The sequence below is a fragment of the Terrapene carolina genome, unplaced genomic scaffold (assembly GCF_002925995.2).
Source record: "Terrapene carolina triunguis isolate 2854851 unplaced genomic scaffold, T_m_triunguis-2.0 Scaffold95, whole genome shotgun sequence".
Taxonomy (NCBI): Eukaryota; Metazoa; Chordata; order Testudines; family Emydidae; genus Terrapene; species Terrapene triunguis.
This window is the reverse complement of record NW_020664446.1, coordinates 7,054,519-7,066,921: the sequence shown is the minus strand read 5'-3', so window position 1 is coordinate 7,066,921 and position 12,403 is coordinate 7,054,519.

Sequence of the window (12,403 nt, the reverse complement as noted above, 5' to 3'; positions counted from 1 at the left end):
AACCCTTCTGCAGGATTGGCAGCCAAAACAGATTTGTTCATCACCCGGAAGCAAAAGGGATTCTTCTCTCTGCTCCAAGTGTTGCAAGGACATGAACCCATGAGAAGGTAGTGATGTATGACCAATTCTACAAGTGCTCCTCTCAGCTTTCTCTTTAGGCAGCATAAAAACGGTCACTTAGTTATTCTGTCCATTTAAATAAACAAAACAAAACGCATGCATGGCTGCTGCGAGAAAGCTGTTTCCTTGGCATTTTCCATTAGCTGGGCAGCTTCTTTAGTATTTGATCAGAGGCATGGGAGGCACTGAGACTGTAGTTAACTGGATAGAAGGGGAGAAATATTGCCCATGACAAAAGTCTTTCCCAATGTGCCTACTTAGCAGGACTTACATCCTTTAAGATTTATCCACAAGCCCCATCAAAGGAGACACCAGCTTAATAGTTTAAAGGGCCTCCTTAGTACCAGCTGTTTACTAGCTGGTTTACTTGTCTGACATCCAGCCCTTCCCCCAGCCAGGATAAAAGATCTGGGGTGATGATGAATAGCCCTAAACTAGAGACAGATGGTAACAGTATGGGGAGTGTCAATCATGCACTGACTTAAAAACTATATACAACTAATTGGTAAGCAGTTCTACCCACCCCCTCCCAACAAAAAATAGCAGAAAGAATGCAAGAAAGAGACCCCGGAGCAGATATCAGAGCTTCGCTGCCTGAGCCCCCCTCTCTTTGCTACTTTCCTTTTTACATTAATGTTCGTGTGCTGCGGTGTTCAGCAGGGAGTATTTAATTGGATGACCTTCCACTGAACTATAGAACAATTCATTAATGAAAATTGTTTCCCCAAAGACATGCCATATGTAGGAAACACTACAGTAGTTTAAAGGCAGGAGACACAACCAAGTTGGGACGGGGGGGGTGTCTTTTTTTTCCTTTTTAACTTTCTCGGCCGACATGAAATTAATTTATTATTTAAACAAGGCTTTTAAAAAAGCCCCCGTTTATCCTCGCTAGCTGTAAACTTTCCCAGGGATCTGAATGCCTTGTCAGTTGCCATTTAGCTCTCTGTAATGACTCCCTGTTTCCCAGCAAGGCCCCCTCCTTTCCCAGCAACTGGGTGAACAAAGCACTGTGGTTGAAGTAATAAATGGTAACTTATTAATTATGGTATAGTGGGTTCTTCCTTCATTTGTGTTGTCAGGTAGAGTTTGTTAGTGTTATTGAGAAGCATGCAAGGCAAGCAGGAAGGGAGGAAAAAATGTGCCCAAATCCTTAGGAGCCAGACGTCCTTTATACAGGAGAGCTCTGGACTGGCTTGATCAACCCACCGGCAGCCCCAGGACAGTGTAGTAGAAGGCCTGGAATGCTCAGCACGTGATGCCAGGATGTGACTCTTGGGCTGGAAGAAACCACTGTGGGAGATGATGGGTGATGCCATGATGCCAGTATGTCTCTGAAATTATCCCTTTCAGTTTAAATCCTCAGCCGGTCTAAATCAGCACTGAAGTCAATGGAACTATGCTGATTTACATCAGCTGAGAATCTGGCCCAGTAATCTAAAATTTAAAGATGCAAAAAACTCTACTATAGCTTATGTAGAGTGTCTGAGGGACAGGTGAAGGATGGGTCTCCAGTATTCATAATTACTGGGTGCTGGCTGTGTGTTACAGGGTGGAATAGGCCCTGGGGCCCCATGATGGAGGTCTCGTGGCCCTGCCATACCCTGCCCCAGAAAATGGCAGTGGAGAGGGTCCCTCTAAGCTGCCCACAATGACTGAGTGGGATGCAGTCAATCTGAAAGGACTGCAGGGAGCAGCCAATCAGGGCCCAGCAGGCTAATATAAAAAGAGCTGCAGGGTCAGAGTGAGTTCAGTTCCTTGCTGGAGCAGCATGGATGGTGTGTGTGGCTGAGGGAGCTGCAGGACCTTGGACAGAGCAGTGCTGGCAGAGACCAGAGGGAGCGAGAAGGAGCTCTGGGCTGGGTGCTGAGACTCAACCAGTACAAGGCCCTGAGGTAAGAGTGAAGAATGTGCTAGGACATGGAGTAGTGGGCAGGCCCAGGTCCCCCATTAGCCACTGGGGAAGTGGCCTGGATTTTTGATGCACCACAAAAGGGGGGACTGAACTCTTTGAGTGCCCCAGCAGGGACCAGAAACCCAATAGAGCGAAGACATTGCTTCCAGGGAGGGAACTCTGGGGCACTGCTCTATACCAGAGCAGGGACAATTTGACAGAGTCCAGAAGAGGCTGAGAGACAGTTCAAAGCAGCATATTGAGAGGTCCTGCTGGAGCGATTGAGCAATTGATAGGGCCGCAGACAAAGAGACGTTGGACTTGTACCCTGGAAGGGGTTTGCTTTTTATTTCACATACAGACTGCGTGTGACTCAGCCAGAGGGCTGAGTCGCTAAAGACTCACCACAAAGCAGAGAGAAAAGGCAGGCACACACACTCAGTGACTGGGACCTGAACCAGGTCCAGAATTGAACCTCTGGGGTTACAGATCAGCACCAGAGGCAAAATGGTGAAAACTGGTGGAGATCTAGCTACTTAAATCCAACCTGGAAAATTCAGTTTGAATTTGGGGCACCAGTTCTGTGCCTATAGCGATCAGTGATTGCCCACTGAAAGTCCCTCTGCTTCTGGAGTGGAAAGCAGCGGCCATTCTGCACCAGCATCAATACACAACAATTTCCAGGAGCAGAAGTGAAGATGAATGTAATCACCCATCTGAGGATTTGGCTGGGACAGCAAGGGGCAACACCACCCTTGCTCTAGCAAAAAGCAACAAGGGATCTTCCAGTGCCTGCGCGTTGCCAGTGGAACCTAAATTCTGAAGGACAGTGACTCAACGCAGCACAGTGCCCCATAGCTGACAGATGGGGTAACCTTTCAAGGACTGAGTCAGAATGCAGCCATGAAATTGCTAATTCTGTATCCTGCAGAATCCTGGATTTTTCATGGCATCTCCCATCCCAGTACTGACCCAGCCCAGCCAAACTTAGTTTATGATGTTTGGTGATATCACAGTGTGTTCCTTGCTTTCCTGTGTCTCTGAAGGGGTTAAACTAGAAGCCCAGAGTGACCACGGCAGGGACAGAGCTCTGACTGAGTGTGTTTAGGTGAAGGGGTCTCAGACACTGTTTTCAACTCTACAGCAGGTGGATAGCAGCGTCCCATGTCCCAAGGAAGGGTGTTAGACAAGAGGTCTGCATTCAGACATGTACCTAAGGGTACATCTACTCTGTGATTAAAAAATCCATGTCTCTGCACTTGATCAGTTGACTCAGGCTCACAGGGCATGGGCTACAAAAATCACAGTGTAGATTTTCAGGGTCTGGCTGGAGCCACAGCTCTGGGACCCTCCCTCCTCACAGGGTCTCACAGCCATGGCTCCAGCCTGAGCCCGACCATCTACACTGAAATTGTATAGCCCCCAGCGTGAGCCCTGCGAGGCCTAGTCAGCTGACCCAGGCCAGCCACAGGCCTTTTACTGCAGTGTACGCATACTCAAGGAGACCCAGAGCTACAAACTTTAGACTAGACCCTACCCAAGCCCAGTTGGCTCAGAACATGTGAGACTCAGCGATTAGGTTTGCTCACAACACACAGGTGACCATACAGAGGGATACCAGCTCTGTTTCCATGGCTACCACAAAGTGCATTCCCAGCATCCCCCAACCCACCCTGGTTCCCCCTTAGCACTAAGTCCATAACCCTACAGTATCATCCCCTGGCTCCTCCAAGCTCTCTCAATTCCCCATGCTTATCCAGTATCTGCAGCTCCCCCATGTACCTTGGAGTCCCCTTTTCCCCTAATCACCCCTGACCTGAGCTACATATTTGCACTGCTGTTGGCTTCCCCAATCCCCTTCTGCCCCCTAGCACTGAGGTCCTCACCTCTTAGATCGGCAATATATTCTGCTGGAGTAAAGGCTTCATTTGATCACAGGGCACCATTATTATTATGTAACTCCTATTTGTTGAGCCCCATTATATACAAAGAAGCATATGGTGCTAACCCTAATGCATGATTGGCTGTACCCCCAAACTTTCTGGCATGCCCAAGTTCAGCCCTGGAAAAGTTCCTTAATGGCCTTCAGTGATGGAGAAAACATTCTTTTGTTTACATTTTGTTGTTTCTGTCACCTCCTCCTGCTCCAACAATGCTAAATGAGTTGAGCGTCTTGCCAAGAAATGGAATGTCAATGCTCCTATATTTAATATGCAGAAAATGCCCCGTTCTTACAAACCTCAATGGGAAATAAGATTTCTCATGAGTCTTTTTAAGCCTGGTCAGTTTCATCAGTGACGGTCTTTATATAATATTTGTTTCACTGATGCTGTAGAATATGGATTTTCTGAAAACTGATGATGTTGGAACTAGGACACAGGTCAGAGTCCTATCTCACTTTCTGGAGTACAGTTGATTGTGAAGGTAGAAAATCAATATACAATAAAGGTGGTACATGTTCAAACTAAATTGGAATGATTGATTTTTTTTTCCTCAGGATCACTTAGATTCCTCCCCAAAATCTCTGTCTGGTTATAGAGAAATGTTTACTCTTCATTTAAGATTTTACAGTGTAGTAAAAGAGAGATAAAAATCCAAACTTTATCTGAGGGGGGAAAAAACCAAATGCAGGAAAACACTGCATTTTAGATGCACTTTAAGGGGTCATTGCAGATACAATGTAATAAACTAGGGGTATTATTCTCTGCCCTTGTAACAACCAAAAGTCAATGTAAATCTCTAAAGCCATTGGGCCAGATCCTCAGTTGGGGTAAATCAGCACAAATCCAGTCTGGCCCACAGAGGCTAAGCAACACAGCAGACTAGTGCAGCAACCTTTGACTTCAGGAAACTGGGTTAAAATCCTTCCTTGAGTCTGTCAGACTGACAGTCCGGGAGAGTGAGATATTCTCTATCCACAGGACAAGTAGAGCACCGGAAGCAGCAATGCAGGGCATAAACAACCTTTGCCACCCTGCCCTACTCATGTGCCTCAACATTCTGGTGGGGGGGGGCTCTCTTGGGGTACGAGGGTAGTTAAATTTTCCATGCTCCGTGAGGGCTAGGTCATGAGCTGGACTATTTTCCTGCAATTACAGCTCACATCATCTGCCTGTTTCCAAGTGTGAACTTAATTTGACGTGTAGTTATTGTATACTTGTTTACATCAGAAAATTAATCCACTTTGCTGCCTTTTCCTTATCTAGTTGCATACCTGTTTTTCAAGGTACAAAGACATCTGTACAGAACATACACAATAACATTCTAAGTGTTAGTAGACTAAAGAGTACAAATAGCATTAGACTGTAGTGACATGATGTTCTGTGCTAACGGTACCCAACAATTCATATATCACGTTCCTAAGAAGAACATACATCTTGTTTCTGATAGCACCTACTTCATGGAACAGGAGTTACTGAGAGTTTACCTATTAGTATATAACCACAGTAAAGCTTAACATAAGCGCAAGGCATCCTGGGAGTATGGTTCATAGTTATGCCACTTAACATGCATACAAAGTCTTCTAAAAATATGATATTGCCTTATAATAATAATATATGGAGATATACCTATCTCCTAGAACTGACCCTGAAAGGTCATCAAGTCCAGCCCCCTGCCTTCACTAGCAGGACCAAGTACTGATTTTTGCCCTAGATCCCTAAGTGGTCTGCTCAAGGATTGAACTCACAACCCTGGGTTTAGCAGGCCAATGCTCAAACCACTGAGCTATCACACCCCCTTCATTGCCATAATCTTTGTCCTCTCTGGCCTCCCAGATTCACCCTTCTTCATTCTATCCCAATCCATGCTGATGAAATCCTTTCTTTCACTAATTAATTAAAACGAATCAGCCACTCTCAAATTAAGATTCCACAAACAACCTTAACTCTGACCCCATTTAACACCCATCCTCTATCCAGTAAGTAACAATCCTTTGGTACCAAAAATAACCCAATTCTCCATGCCTCATTCATTTTTTTTCCATATAGGCCCTAACTCATCACACAAGAGTGGTATACACTGGAAATCAAATAGTCAATATTTTCTTATGACAAGGTTCTAATAATGTGGTTTTAATTTAACTAAAATGTATATGCAATCTTAATATTTTAAGTAACTTATGCTTTACACCTACAAGTAAAAAAGTTACCAAGCCAAAGTGTGTAGTGAGTATACCCTGTATCACGCCACTGCAAAAGTCCCTAGGTGTCCAGCTGATAATCAGAGGTTGAAATTTTTCCAACAAAAATTCTTCTAATCAAAAAATGGCCTCTTTAACCCCCTCTCCCCAAAAAAGGTTGTCCATTTTCAAAACTTGCAGAATGGAAATTATATTGAAAATGTCAACATTTTTCATAAAAAAATCTTAGATTTTTTTCCCCAGCCATCTCTATAGGTAGCAGCTGTCTTTGAAAACAAAAATGATGGATGGATACATGGATGTTTCCCTCTTTTATTAACTCCTCACAGAAGTCAGTAGCGTTGCACTGTGGTAACTCTGCACAACTTTCCAGACCGCTGCCTCTTTGGCATCTGGGAAGATTGAAAATAGAGGTTAGATTTTATTTTTTTTTAAACTCTTTGTGTATTTCTCTAAAGAAAAAGATAGTCTCACGGTCTGTAAGATCACAGCATGAACTGCAAAGAGGAAAACATTGCAACAGGAGATGTTAACCCATTGAGCCAGATCCTTACCTGGTGTAACTCAGCATAGCGCTATTGAAATGCGAGTGAAGTCAACAGAGCTATGTAGATTTACACTAGTGTAGGATCTGGCTGTTAAAATTTAAAATATTTGGAAAGTTTCCATTTTATAGATTGGATGAAGTAAAAGGGCCTTCAAAAGTCCCCAGCTGTAGTGTTTTATTAGAATAACTTCTTGTTTAATGCCCTATAAATCATAGATTCATAGATTCTAGGACTGGAAGGGACCTCGAGAGGTCATCGAGTCCAGTCCCCTGCCCGCATGGCAGGACCAAATATTGTCTAGACCATCCCTGATAGACATTTATCTAACCTACTCTTAAATATCTCCAGAGATGGAGATTCCACAACTTCCCTAGGCAAATTATTCCAGTGTTTAACCACCCTGACAGTTAGGAACTTTTTCCTAATGTCCAACCTAGACCTCCCTTGCTGCAGTTTAAGCCCATTGCTTCTTGTTCTATCCTTAGAGGCTAAGGTGAACAAGTTTTCTCCCTCCTCCTTCTGACACCCTTTTAGATACCTGAAAACTGCTATCATGTCCCCTCTCAGTCTTCTCTTTTCCAAACTAAACTAACCCAATTCTTTCAGCCTTCCTTCATAGGTCATGTTCTCAAGACCTTTAATCATTCTTGTTGCTCTTCTCTGGACCCTCTCCGATTTCTCCATATCTTTCTTGAAATGCAGTGCCCAGAACTGGACACAATAGTCCAGCTGAGGCTTAACCAGCGCAGAGTAGAGTGGAAGAATGACTTCTCGTGTCTTGCTCACACAACACACCTGTTAATACATCCCAGAATCACGTTTGCTTTTTTTGCAACCGCATCACACTGTTGACTCATATTTAGCTTGTGGTCCACTATAACCCCTAGATCCCTTTCTGCCGTACTCCTTCCTAGACAGTCTCTTCCCATTCTGTATGTGTGAAACTGATTTTTCCTTCCTAAGTGGAGCACTTTGCATTTGTCTTTGTTAAACTTCATCCTGTTTACCTCAGAACATTTCTCCAATTTGTCCAGATCGTTTTGAATTATGACCCTGTCCTCCAAAGCAGTTGCAATCCCTCCCAGTTTGGTATCATCTGCAAACTTAATAAGCGTACTTTCTATGCCAATATCTAAGTCGTTAATGAAGATATTGAACAGAGCAGGTCCCAAAACAGACCCCTGTGGAACCCCACTCATTATGCCTTTCCAGCAGGATTGGGAACTATTAATAACAACTCTCTGAGTACGGTTATCCAGCCAGTTATGCACCCACCTTATAGTAGCCCCATCTAAATTGTATTTGCCTAGTTTATCGATAAGTATATCATGCGAGACTGTGTCAAATGCCTTACTAAAGTCTAGGTATACCACATCCACCACTTCTCCCTTATCCACAAGACTCATTATCCTATCGAAGAAAGCTATCAGATTGGTTTGACATGATTTGTTCTTTACAAATCCATGCTGGCTATTCCCTATCACCTTACCACCTTCCAAGTGTTTGCAGATGATTTCCTTAATTACTTGCTCCATTATCTTCCCTGGCACAGAAGTTAAACTAACTGGTCTGTAGTTTCCTGGGTTGTTTTTATTTCCCTTTTTATAGATGGGCACTATATTTGCCCTTTTCCTGTCTTCTGGAATCTCTCCCGTCTCCCATGATTTTCCAAAGATAATAGCTAGAGGCTCAGATACCTCATCATTTCAAGACAAACTTGACTGAGAATAATAATGTTATTTACTAAACAAAGTCCACCATGGCATCTCTCTTGCTGTGCTCTATATTCCAAGAGATGTTTCAGGACAGTAGGGCCCAGTGGTTAGGGTAATAAGAAGGGACTCAGAAGACCTGGATTCTATTCCCAGCTGTACATCTAACCTGCCATGTTATACTAGGCAAGTTAATCCTTGTCCGTTTTCCTTTTTTCTGTCTTGTACATTAAGATTTGTCAGCTCTTTGGTACAAAATCTGTCTCTTACTAAGTTTATACAATTTCTAGCAGAGTAGGGTCCTGATCTTGTTTTGTGATTCTAGCTGTTGTTGTAATATAAATAATATTTGATTCTGACATCAGTTTGCCTAGAATATCAAGCATCTTTAGACACTGTTTTATATTTGAACAGTAGGAGGTAGTGTTCTCTAGTGATAATAACCTGGAACTGGGCATTAGTACCCACGGGGTCTCTCCTGGTCTGCCAGGGGCTCACTGTATGACCCTGTACCAAGTCAATCTCCCTCTGTTTCAGTGTATCCATCTTTGGAATGGGTATCTCAATACCTAACTACATCCTAAGGGTGTTGTGATGCTGTGCTAATTAATGGTTGTAAAGTGCTTTCAGATCCCCAGAAGAAAGGCGCTTGATGACTTCCCAGCAGAATGCTAACAACCTACCACTGTGACAAAGCTCCCATGGTGTATGGCTTGGCAGAGAATGTATGATGATTATTTTAAGATAATTAGCTGATCAGATATTTAGCGCAGTTGGTAATTCTTATTTAACATGACCAATTTGCAAACGTACACACTTCAGTGCATGCACAGCTCTTAATTGAAACATGTCTAGAAGGCAGACTCCTGAAGCAGGAACACAGTAGTGGTGCTGATATCGCTGTGAAACAAACGTTAATTGATTAGTAATGAAATGATCCTGGGAAATAGAAAATTATCATTTGTTCGGTCCCAGAGTGGCCTGACCATGAACCAAGAGAGGGGGTAAAAACAGATGTTCCCAAGAAGTATGATCTGGATGTACAAATATGCAGAAATTCAATAAATAAACCATCCCACTAATTCTAGAGAAGGCAGTCACTCCTTCACGCCTGGTGATCCAGCTATATAGAGCATAGCGTAAGACACCGTTCAAACAAAATTGGAAGTAACTTCTGCATTAGGGCTCATTTGAGGCTGTTTTTCTGCAGTGAGTAATTATTTCAAATACATCTTTTTCCATTAAAGAGACATTGCCAAGCAGTTAAATAATGTAGTTCAGGTTCTGTTAAACCAAAAATGTTAAAAAGCCAAATGTGACTAGAAAGACATGAGTCAGAAAAATCAGGGACCTAGACTTTCAAAAGTCCTGATGGGCTTTGTATGCTCAACCTCCTGCACCTTACAGGTGCACTATTTTCAGAAAGTGCTGAACACCATCTCTCTGAAAACCAGGCCTCTTTAAGGGGGGGGGTGTGTCTCAAGCTAGGCACCCCAAAAATCACTAGTAGCTCTTTTAAAAATTCAGCCAGGTTTTTTTATAATTATTGGTATAATTTAAAACATCCCCCTGGAGTTACAGAAAGCAAGGCACAAAAGGAATCGGGCTAGTACATGAGAACAAGAAAATCAATAGTGAAGCTGATCAATCTGATTTCATTGTGTAAACTGAGTGAAAGGCAAAAATGGTAAAAAATAAATTAGTTTATTGAAAGAATTTTAAGAACCTAAGGGATAGTTTTAGTAACAGAAAAGAGAAATATTAGTTTATTTACATAAATCACTTTTGTATGGAGAGAATCCCTAATTAAAATAAAATAGGTAAAAAGCCCATGGCCTTAATGGTGGTGGATGATCCTGGTAGGGGGTCAGCAGGGAAACGTGCGGTTGCTAACTCAACTGGACCAGTGTCGAGCAGCACAGCTGGACCAGTGTCTGCTTTCCCTGGGCTTCTTACTACCAGTTGCTGCAGATGTTGTTCTACTGCAGCTGGGCTCAGGCTCGCGGTCAGGTGGCCCTTCCTCCAGCCTCCCCTTGGAGTCTTTGGTTTCCTCAGGCAGTAGATTTTTGATCTTGTCTGTGGTGGGTTTCTGGACCTCCATGAGGGCTCAGCTCTCTGGGAGAGACATCTGCCTCCTTCCCCGGTCCGGCCACAATGGATTAGCTGGGCCCTACTCTTAAATTTCCTGCCCACCCCTGCACTTCGTTTGAGGTGGGCGGCATGGGGGTTAGCTGTGCCTCCCAAGGGCAGTTAACCCCACCTGCACTTGAGGGAGGCCACTTTGCCTCACTATAATGTGACAAACCAAAGTGATGATAAGAGACTAATTTTTAGTTCCTAGACCAGTATTACCGAACCCAAATGTTCAAAAACCATGAATCAGAACTGAAACTCAAGAGATTTTTTTGGTAAAAATATAATACATGTGGGATTCTTTTTATTAGCCTTTGAGTCTTTGGCCCTCATGTTTTCTCTGCAATCACAAGGCTGGAGATATCTTTTTTTTTTAATTAAAATTGTAATTCTCATGTAATTGCATCATTCCAATAGCAGGGGTTTCAAGAAAACACCAAATATTGAGAGTCACAAGAGTTAGCAACACTGCTTGCTCCAGCCACATGATATGGATTAGGGTTAAAATACCCCCATGTGACGGGGTTGGGACTCACCACCGCAGCGCCTCCTGCTGGTCATCTCTGGGAATTAGCTCAGTTCATGGGGAGCGCCCTCTGCCAGTGGTGTCCCGTCTGTCGTCTCGCCCTTGGTTGGTGTCTGAGCCCACATCGCTCACCAGCTCGTGGAGTCCTCTTCCGGACCACTGCCCTTCGGCAGTGCCCCCTTTGTCCATCCACACACCCTTCTGGGGGGGTGGGTCAATCAGCTATCTCTTTGTGCCCCAGCCAATGTGGGCAACTGCACCCCCAAAGTCACACCCATCTTGGCAGGGGGTTGGTGCAGTCCAAAACAGCCACTCCCGTTGGCCGGGTGTGAGTCAAGGGGGGGACCCAGGCCCGCCCACTACTCTGGGTCCCAACCCAGGGACCCTCTAGTGGCTGCCGTCCTGCCCTCCTTCTCTCCCTCCGTCTGTCCACATCCCTGGGCCACTTCCTCTTCGGCCCCTCACACCAGCTAGGCTCTTCCCCTCAGGGCCTGCAGCCTGGCAGACACCAGGCTGGAGTTCCCTTCTGCTCCCCCAGCACTGCGCTGTCCCAGGTGCTAGTCTCCCATCTCTGGAGACAGACCTTCCCCTCTCAAAGGCCTGGGACAGACAGACTGCTGTCTCCCTGAGCAGCCTTCTTATAGGGCTGAGCCTGGCCCTGATTGGCTGTCTCCAATCTGGGCCCTGATTGGCTCCCAATAAGCCCTCTTCCTATTGGCTGTTCGTCTGCACAGGCCCACTGGCCTGCTGCAGCCCCATCTAGCGTGGGGGTGGGGCAGCCGCCCCACTACACCCCATCACACTGCACTTCAGACCATTGTCAGCCCTTCTATTCACCTTTCAGGTAAGGATAACAAACACCTTATCTATCTATCTTAGGTACTTATATGGCCCCAATCACAGTATTTGAGCACCTCATAATAAATAATGAGTTTATCCTCCCAACATCCCAGTGAGGTAAGAAACTGTGTTATCCCCATTTTACAGATGGGGAACCAGGAAAGAGGGGACAATTGTACCGGGGTCCCAAGCTCAGAAGCCCCCCCATCCCCAAATGTCTGTGTAAATACAATGAAATGAGTGGGGATGGGGACCCAGTAAACATGATGTACTGGACCCTCAAATGTCTCAGGAGGAACACAAAGGTTAAGTGATTCATGCAAGATGTCACATGCAGTCTGTGGTGGAGCAGGGAATTGACGTTGGTTCTCAAGTCCTCAGCTAATACCCAAACCACTGGGCCATTCTGCTACTTACAAAGAGTTATGAACTAAACCACATTGTGTTTTTTGCAGTAGGTAAGTCTTGTCTTGTGGCTCAGCTAGAGAT